The sequence below is a fragment of the Cupressus sempervirens genome, chromosome 3 (genome assembly GCF_028749045.1).
Source record: "Cupressus sempervirens isolate cs-2001-9-10 chromosome 3, ASM2874904v1, whole genome shotgun sequence".
NCBI lineage: Eukaryota > Viridiplantae > Streptophyta > Pinopsida > Cupressales > Cupressaceae > Cupressus > Cupressus sempervirens.
Window position 1 is genome coordinate 35,944,647 of NC_143120.1, and position 9,784 is coordinate 35,954,430.

Here is a 9,784-nt window from a genome sequence, read left to right on the forward strand (position 1 = left end):
CAACATCATTGCTATCTAGGAGGGAATGGAATGGGCTCGCAAGTCCAATCAGAAGGCCATCTTTTTAAAGTTAGATTTTTCTAAAGCCTATGATCGCATTGAATGGCCCTTCATCTTGGCTATGGTCTAGGCTTTGGGTTTTGACCCCAACTTCCTCCAGTCTATGGAGATGCTCTTTGGGGATGTTAATGCTTGCATTACCATCAACAATTCACAATCAAAGGCTTTTGGACTTTTTTGTTTCATTAGACAAGGTTGTTCGCTAGCTCTTGCGCTTTATGTCCTTGTTGCGGAAGGTTTTGGATATTTACTTGCACATTTTGTGTCCTTAGGACTAGTTCATGGCATTTCCTTTCCTGAATCATCCTCCCAATTAGTCAGTGGACACTTTGTTGATGATTCTTTTCTCACTCTTTTAGAGGATGAAGAAAACATTAATAATGCTTTAAGTTTCTTGGACACCTTGTATCAAGCTTTTGGTTTTGCCATTCAATGGCATAAAATCCTTTGCTTCCACTAGTCCTTTCTGCCAGCTCCACCTTGGCTTAGCCAGTTTGAGTGGAAATGGATCACTCAAGGAGAAATCTTCCACTTTCTTGGCATTCCTTTGGAATTCCAAGCATCGTCTGTGGAACTTTGGAATGTTGTGTTGGCCAAGATTAGCAAAAAGATCGACTACTGGATCACAAAGCCGCTCTCCCTTGCAGGAAAATTCCAGATCTGCTCTACGATTCTTGCGGCCACTCATGTGTATTACTCCTCCTGCTGGGCTCCATCCAAAGCTTCATACATGAAGCTAGAAAGATTGGTCAGGGATTTTCTCTGGGCCTTTGGTTCTGATCACCATGGCTTTCACGGACTGGCTTCGGATTTTTGTTGTCTCCCAAAAGAGTCCGGTGGTCTTGGCTTTCTTTCCACTTGGAGACAAGGCCTTGCTCTTTGTGCAAAATGGATTATTAGTGCTCTCTCAAGAGATGAAGCTTGGAAGATTCTAGTTCGGCATTGTATTTCTTTCGACTTCCTTGTTAACAGGATTTCTTGGAAGGGGATTGGTTTCCAAACCCTTCTCATTATGCAAGAGCTCGTGGTCATTCATGGCTCCTTTTTCATCAAGAGCATCTAGAAAGCTGTTAATCCCTAGCTTCGATGGGCTAGAGATGAATTCCGCAATGATCTCTCCTTGAATCAACATAACATATGGTGGTCTCCCCTGTTTGCCATTCAGGGTACTCCCCTTGCCAAGATTCAAGGGGCTAGTGCTCTGCATTTTTTCAAACATGCCATCAAAACTCCAAAGGACCTCTTTTCATGAGTCACATGAGTTTCAGGACCTGGGAAGATATGCAAGTATAGTATTGCCTTGTCCATTCAAACCGACAGAGTTTTGACCTTATGCTTTTTTCCATCCCTGTTCACGTAATTCATAAAGTGGGGATTCAGTTTGTTCGCCCTTGGTGGCTTGATTGGAGGTGGTTTCCTGCCACTCCATTTTCTAATTACAAGCCAAGTCTGGGCTACAGATGGCTTTTGCCTCATCTTCCCATGGTGGATATGCTAAACCATAGATGGCATTTGCAATCTTCCCTTTCTCAATGGAGAAAACGCTTTGACACCATATGGAATGCTATAACAGAACCCAAGATTGTGCATTTTGCTTGGTGCCTAGCCATCCAAGGTCTTCCCTTGGGGCCTTGGCTCAAACACATTGGGATTCCTGACCCTAGATGCCTCTTTTGTGGTTAACCAGAGTCTTTCTTGCATATTTTTTGGTTTTGCAAGCGTGCTCAAAATTATTGGCACTAGATTCATGAATTTTTCAAGCCATTTAGACCTAAGTCTTTCTCTTGGCATATGATTTTACTGGGTGACTCTCCCAGATTTCCTCGAAAGTTCACCTAGATTTGGCATACCTTCAGGCTAGAGATCCTGTTTTCTTTGTGGAAAGATAGGAATGTTTTTCTTTTCACACACAATTTTTTGGATGTTAACATTGCTATGTACACTAAGGCATGCATTTGTAATAATGTAATTATTCAGATTTAGGTGCAAGCTAATAAAGTTGCACTCATAGTTTCTCACTTGCAAGAGCTGCTCAATCATTGGGGCAATGCTCCTTGTACTGTCGCCAGAGTTCCTCCAGATGCCTTAGTGGAGATCTCGATGCCTTGCAACTGCTGTCCTTGATGCCACTCCTCTGGCCACCACTCACACACTTTGTGCTCCTAGGCTTCTTACCATTGCTCTCCCAGTGGTGGTGATGGCGGATAGAGGTGCCTCTTAGCTTCCCCACCTTGTGGTGGTACTAGTTGGTCCTCGGCTCCTCCTAGTTCCCATCATGCGCACTCAAGAAAGTGGCCTTGCCTAGACCTGGCAATTTCTCCTTTGTGGCCAGAGGTTAAAGATGTGGAGGCTACCACTATTGTTGCTACTAGTGATGATGGCTAGACTGTTCCCAGCCTACCCCCCAATCCTAAAGATGATTGGGGTTTTCAAGATAAAGATGATCCACCACCCTCGGCTGGCACTGCTTTAGTAGCTTGAGGATGCTTTATTTTATTTTTTGATGAATAGTTTTTTATTCCGGTTGCTGCCATATTTTTAGTTTGGCTTCGGTCGATTGAACTCTTTTGCAGGGTGATCTTGTATCCCCTAGCCCCTTCTTTGTGAATTGTAAATTAAGTATATTTTATTAATAGAAAAGGTAACTATTCATCAAAAAAAAATTGTGATTGTTTTCTTCACTCATATCATATGGAATCTATATTCTACATTTTCATATCAAATGTAGTAGGATAGAAAGAGTGATTGGTGCCATAAACACAACCTAATTCTCAGAAATGAAAGTAAGTATTCTCATTGTATTATTAGTGTTAATGTCTAAGTTTGTAGAAATTGTTAGAGGTGACTAACCACAAAAATGAGGCACATGCAAACATTCTTGTATTGGTAGGTACATGGATGGTATGGATTATGAAGAGTTTAGTGTGTTCTTTTTTTGGCTCATCTATTTATGACTGGTAGCTTTTCATCTATTAGTGGAGTGTCATGCCAATGGCTAGTGCAAAGTGTCATTAAGGCAATGCCATTGAATCTAGTACAGAGTGTCTATTTTTGGATGACACACTTGAAGCAATATTCTAGTCACTACATGCACTTCTACATTATTAGTAAAAAGTTGGACACCATTATTAATTTAAAATCCATTAGCCTAGTTCCCTTTTCCTCTAGCTGATTTAAGTTTGACAAACTGGAATTATTATTTTTAAATAAAAAGAGCCTTCAAACTATCAACTTGATTGGATGTTACCTTGTTGCCCCCATTTCAAGAAATACAGGTCCATAACCTTTTTGGGTGCTATATTGAGAATGAAATGAAAAAAATATTAATTTATTATGTATTCTTTAAAGGGTGCTAGCTCAATGGAAGAGCACCTGCTTTACAAGTAGGAGGATGGTGGTTTGATTCCATCGTGCCTTATTATGACCAAGTACACTACCCAAATATAATACTAAACATGCTACTAAATGCACTATCAAATATGTGCCAAATATGTGACTAAATATGATATTGAATATGCTACTAAATATGTGACCAAATATACTATTAAATATGCTACTAAATACTCTACCAAATATGTGAGTAAATATACTAAATATGCGATTAAATATGCTACTAAATATGTGAGTAAATCAACTATCAAATATATGACTAAATATGTGATTAAATATACCACTAAATATGTGATTAAATTGATGATCAAAATTGGTGACTAAAATGTTTAGTAGTAAATTTAGTAGCATTATAAATGACTTAATGTTAACTACTATTAGTCACATATATATAAATTTTAGTATTTTTTTTAATCACAAATTGTTGTTTTTGTACTAGTGACTACAAAAGAACTTCTACATCCCCTTTGGGGCTAAAGGTTGATAAGCAATGGACATTCACAATTCTAAATGGAGAAATAGTGCATTTTTTAGAAGTGCAACCAAACACACCTTTAGAAGAATGTATATGCAAGAGACTGCATGATAGAAACAACAACCTAACAACATAAAGGATATTATGGGACCAACACTAGATATAATTAAGGAAAGTTTTGTGGTAGGTTCTATGACATTGGAATCACTTGCAAGTGTCTTTGAGAATTTATAGTCCAAGTATCAGGAGGACTACAAGTTGTGCAATTTGTCATGTATTGCATCTGCATTTGCTTATAAGAGTGTTTTGAGTATTGGCACAATCTCCTTGTGATGATCCCAAGTATCCATACATTATTAGAGTGTTTCAAGGTTTAGAACCACTTCAACATCATTTGCGTGGTTTAGAGGTAATGTCATTGTGGCAGAGGCTTCTACAAGAGAATGAGCCTCATGATTATGGAATTTACATAGAAGCAGAACTTGCTTCTCCAACTCCTTACACTAAAATCTTCACTAAAGTTATTCTTCCAATAGTAAGAATAGTTTCTACAAATTATTGGGAGCCAAGGGACCTTAAACCTATTTTCATGCCCAATTTTTATTTTCTTGAACAAGACACACACTCAAATGCACTCATACAATAATAACATTCAACTTTATTTCTTGGAAACAATTTAAGAAATATTTAAACTAAAATATATTCATAGTATTGGAAATTCCTTTTCAAATATTACAATAATATTTGGATCCTTACATAAATTTACAAATTACATGAAGGTCTACTTCTAATCTTTTACAATACATAACTTTTACAAATATTCATAATAAATCATCTTCAAATCTTCAACAGAAAGTGAAAATCTTCCAAGTTTTTCTTCAACACATATCCATTTAGAAAACCTATACAAAACAACCCTATAAACCATAGAGAGCTCACCTCCCAACCTAGGTCTCTAAGAGACCAACCACCAAGCTAGGAGAACCAAGACCAACTAGGTAACATTCAAGCACACACATATAAATCAACAATACAAGATACAACATTTAACACCCTTTTGAGCTTACATAGTAGGTTACTAGAGGAAACAATAGAATAGGTGAAGGTGTGCCTAAAAACCTCGAGGAGAAGCCAAATATAGAAAACCAAATCTATCTTCACAAGGCATACAAAATAAATACCAACCCTCACAAAATTTCTCTCCTTATCACCCCCAAAGTCCATAACAAAGTACTAGCACATCTAGCCCATACTACATGCTTATCCCTCTTCCTTCTAGGGAAGAGACTTTGCACTTAGGGGATAGGCCCAACTAACCCCTTCACCCAAAGGCTGCTTCTTCCCTCCCAAGGGTGAGTGATGTCCAAAAACACCCATAACATTGTACTTTCAAAAATCAAATAAAAATAAGGCAATAGAAATTCATCCACACCCAACAATACAATAGGGACAATGAACAAAACACATATGCATTTGTAGCAAAATTTACACATCTTTTATTTAGAAAAATAATACAACACATAATTTCCAAAACATGGAAAAAGTTCCAACCTTTCTCCAAACTATGGTAAATGATCCAATTTGAGAAGAGCCCTCTATCCTTCCTTCCTCCAATCTCTAAAGCTAGAGAGTGGGTGAGTGCCAACTCTCTTTTCCAATTACCCTATAAAAGATAAATATTCCTAATTTTTCTCCATCATGAAAGAGGAAAAACACTTTAATTCCACCTAAGTTTCCCTATTTGATTGGAAATATCAACTCACTGAAGATAAGGTGGGAATTTGGGTAAGTCTTCTTCCATTTTCTCAATACTTAAGAAATGAGATTTTAAAAGTGTTCGAAAAGAGATTTTAACTCCAGTAAAGCCAAAATTAAAGCCCTAACATATAGTACAAATATGTAGATAACTTAATTTCACTAAAAGAACACTCTAAGACTCAAACAAAGCCCTCTAAAGTCACCCTAAACTTCAAATCTGAAATTTAATTTAATTAAAACCTTCATAAGATATTTTTATGCAAGGGGATGAAAACTTAAACATTTCTAACTAGTTGGGAATAAGGTTGGGTGTCTTTTGCCAATATTTCAACCTAACTTGCCACTTAAACACATAACAACACAAGTGTCAAGTGACACTATAAAATATACATTTAACATTACGAGTGGCAAATCAATTTTCAAAAAAAAAGGAATCTAATTTAAAACACTCATTCAAATTACATTTATAAAGTAAAATACTTAACAACGAGGTCAAGATCTCTTTATTAGATCAACCTTGGCAATCTCAATTAATACAAAGGTATAGTCTTGGTTCTCCATTTTACCATGGTTGTCTTTTGCACACTCAGAACACATATTAGTAGTCCAAGATAAATAAAGCATATGCATATATAAATCCTAAATCAATTCTATATTTATAATTGAATCAAAACATAAGGCATTTCACAATTGAATAACATTTTTCCATTTCTAACCATTGTGCAAACATAATACTACCATTATCGAACTAAACATGACATGACTCTTTTGCAACATTTCATGATTTTTCATACATATATATAATCCATCTAACATTTATATTCAAACATAACTTCCTACTCATTAATAAAATAACCAACCAAGTACATGAATGTAACTAATCGTCAAGCATCATAAATAAGTTCTAACATCATAAATGATTACGATAAAATAAAGTGTCGCATAGTATCAAATAGTTTGAGTAACAATCCAAAATAGTCCAACATATAACAAGGTCTCAAAATATAAAGTATCTATAATGCAAAATATAAAGTATCTAAAATGCAAATAAACTACTATGATATGCTATGATGGGCTAGGGTGAGGTCTCACATCCTCCCCCCCTAGCATGAACATCCTCCTGGAGTTCATCAAAGAGGTATGGGTACTAAGCTCTCATTTGTGTTGTGTACTCCAATGAAGCCATGACCTCATCATAAAAATCTCACTAGACTCTAACCTGGTCCAACTCCTTGCCTCAAAGTGTTAGGGTCCTTTGGCCCAAAATACAAATGGGCTCTAGAGCTAAGTGTCCATCTGACTGCACTTGTGGGGCATCCCAATCTATAATGTGAGACTCATCATAAATATACTTCCTCAATACTGAAACATGAAACACATTGTGGATGTGTGATAGGCTACGTGGTAAAGCTAAATGGTAGGCAATTGGTCCTATCCTCTCCAGTATCTCAAATGGTCCAATAAAATGAGGTGCCAACTTAGAATCCTTTCCAAAACAGATTGGACTCTTGTACGAATCGACTCTCAAAAATGCTCTATCACCAACCATGTACTCTCTATCTTCCCTCTTAGCATGAGCATACTTTTTTTTGTCTATCTTGAGCCTCCTTAAGATGTTGTTGAATCAAATCAACCTACTACTCCATGTCTCTAACTAACTATAGTCCAATGGATACTCTATCCTCAATAATATCCCAACTCAAAGGAGTCCTGTAAGGTCTACCATATAAGGCTTGATAAGGAGGCATACCTATAGAAGTATGATGGCTATTATTATAGGTGAACTCCACAAGATGAAGGTACTCCTCCCACTTGACCTGATGGTCCATCACATACATTCACAATATATCCTCTAATACCTAATCAACCCTTTTTGTTTGTCCATCTATCTACGGGTGATATGTTGTACTGAAATCAAGACTAGTAACTAAATTTGTTTGAAGATCACTCCAAAATAAAGATGTCAATAGAGAGTCTTGATCAAAATGATTTTATGATGGATGCCATGAAGTCTAAAAATGTCTCATAAGAAAACTTGTGCTACTACTGGTGCTATAAAGGTAGTATGAACAGGTGAGAAGTGGGCGACCTTAGTCAATGTATCCACTGTCACCAAACTAGCATCATGAAAATAATAAGACATAGGAAGGCCAACAATAAAGTCCATAGATATCACATCCCACTTCCACATAGGTATCTCATGTGGCTATAAAAGTCCCCCTAGATGGTTGTGCTCTACCTTCACTCTTTGATACTCAAGACATCTAGCAATAATATTGGCAATCTGTCCCCTCATCCTCGACTAGAAATATAACTCTCTCAAGTTTGAATGTAACTTCTTGACACCAAGATGAGTTGCATATGGTGTTTCATGAGTCTCTAAAATGATGAACTTTCACAGGTCACCCGAAGAAGGTACATAAATGTGTCCTCTATGCCATAAAAGCCCATTAGGCTCCAAAGAATAGTCTGTAAATTTTCCCACTAGGGGTCTCTGAGAATGTACAATATGAAAAATCTTTGCATATAACTTATCCTTGGGAAAATGTCATAAGATGCACTCTTTAAAATCTCTAGTGGTAGTCATGGAAGATATCATATGTCGTCTCCTATTCAGAGCATCTGCAACCAAATTCTCCTTGTCCTTGATGTAATGAACATCAAAATCATACTCACATAAGAACTCCATCCATCTTCTCTATCTAGCATTAAGGTTTGGTTGTGAGAAGATGTATTGCAAATTGTGATGATCTGAATGAAGCTCAAAATGGTGACCTAAGAGAAAATGTCACCATCTCACTAAAGCTTGAACTACTACTGGAAGCTCTAGGTCATGAGTAAGATAATTCATCTCATGAGTCTTAAGCTTCCTATACTCATATGCAATAACTTGACCATTCTGCATAAAAATTGCTCCTATGCCATCCAAAGAAGCATCTGTACACACAACAAAATCCCTTGATGGGTCAAGCACTACACGTATTGGTGCACTAGTGAGACCTCTCTTGAGCTCTTGGAAGGATCTCTCACACTTCTTTTTCCACTAGAACTTATTTCCCATCTTTGGAAGAGATGTAATGGGATGATCCAACCTAGAAAAACCTACAACAAAGCATCTATAATAACCAGCCAATCCCATGAAATTCCTCATCGTAGTGACACTAGTGGGTGCTGGCCATTCCATAATAGCTCAAATCTTAGATGGGTCTACTGAGATCCCATCACCTATAATAATATGGCCTAGATAATGTATCTTAGGTCTGAAGAAGGCACACTTCTTCAAACTACCATACAATTGAAAATCCCTCAAAAGTTGAAGTACCTATCTCAAATGCTCCTCATGCTCCTTCTAATCTTGAGAATAAATCAAAATGTCATCAAGAAACACCACCACAAATTTATCTAGAAATGTATGGAATACCCCATTCATAAGACTCATGAATACAGTTGGAGCATTCATGAGGCCAAATGGCACTATAATGAACTCATAGTGGCCATACCTCATACAAAAAGTAGTCTTGTGGATATCACTCTCTACTATCCTCAACTGATGATAAATTGACTTAAGGTCTATCTTTGAGAAGATATGAGCACCCTTCAACTGCTCAAAAAAGTCATTAATCCTAGGTATTGGGTATTGATTCTTAATGGTTACTTTATTTAGCTATCGATAGTCAATACACAACCTAAGTGATCCATCCTTCTTCACAAAGATGACTGGTGCACCCCAAGGTGACACACTAGGATGAATATGCCCTTTCTCCAAGAGCTCTTCTAACTAAATCTTGCACTAAGCTCTTATGTGGTCATCTTGTATGGTGCCCTAGAAATAGGTTTAGCTCTTAGCACAAGATCAATCAATTGTTCTAGGTGGAGGCATACCAGGAAGTTCTAAGGGAAAAATATCTACAAAATCCTCCAAGATAGGAAAATGATCAAGGGAAGTCTCCTTCTTAGAATCCTCATCCCTGTCACTAATAGTGATGGAAAATAGTTGACATCCCTTATGCAAGCACCGCTTTAGCTACATAGCAGAGATCATAGAAAGAGATATGGGCCTCTATAATTCAAAAATTATTATGGAAGTGCCATGACTATCAA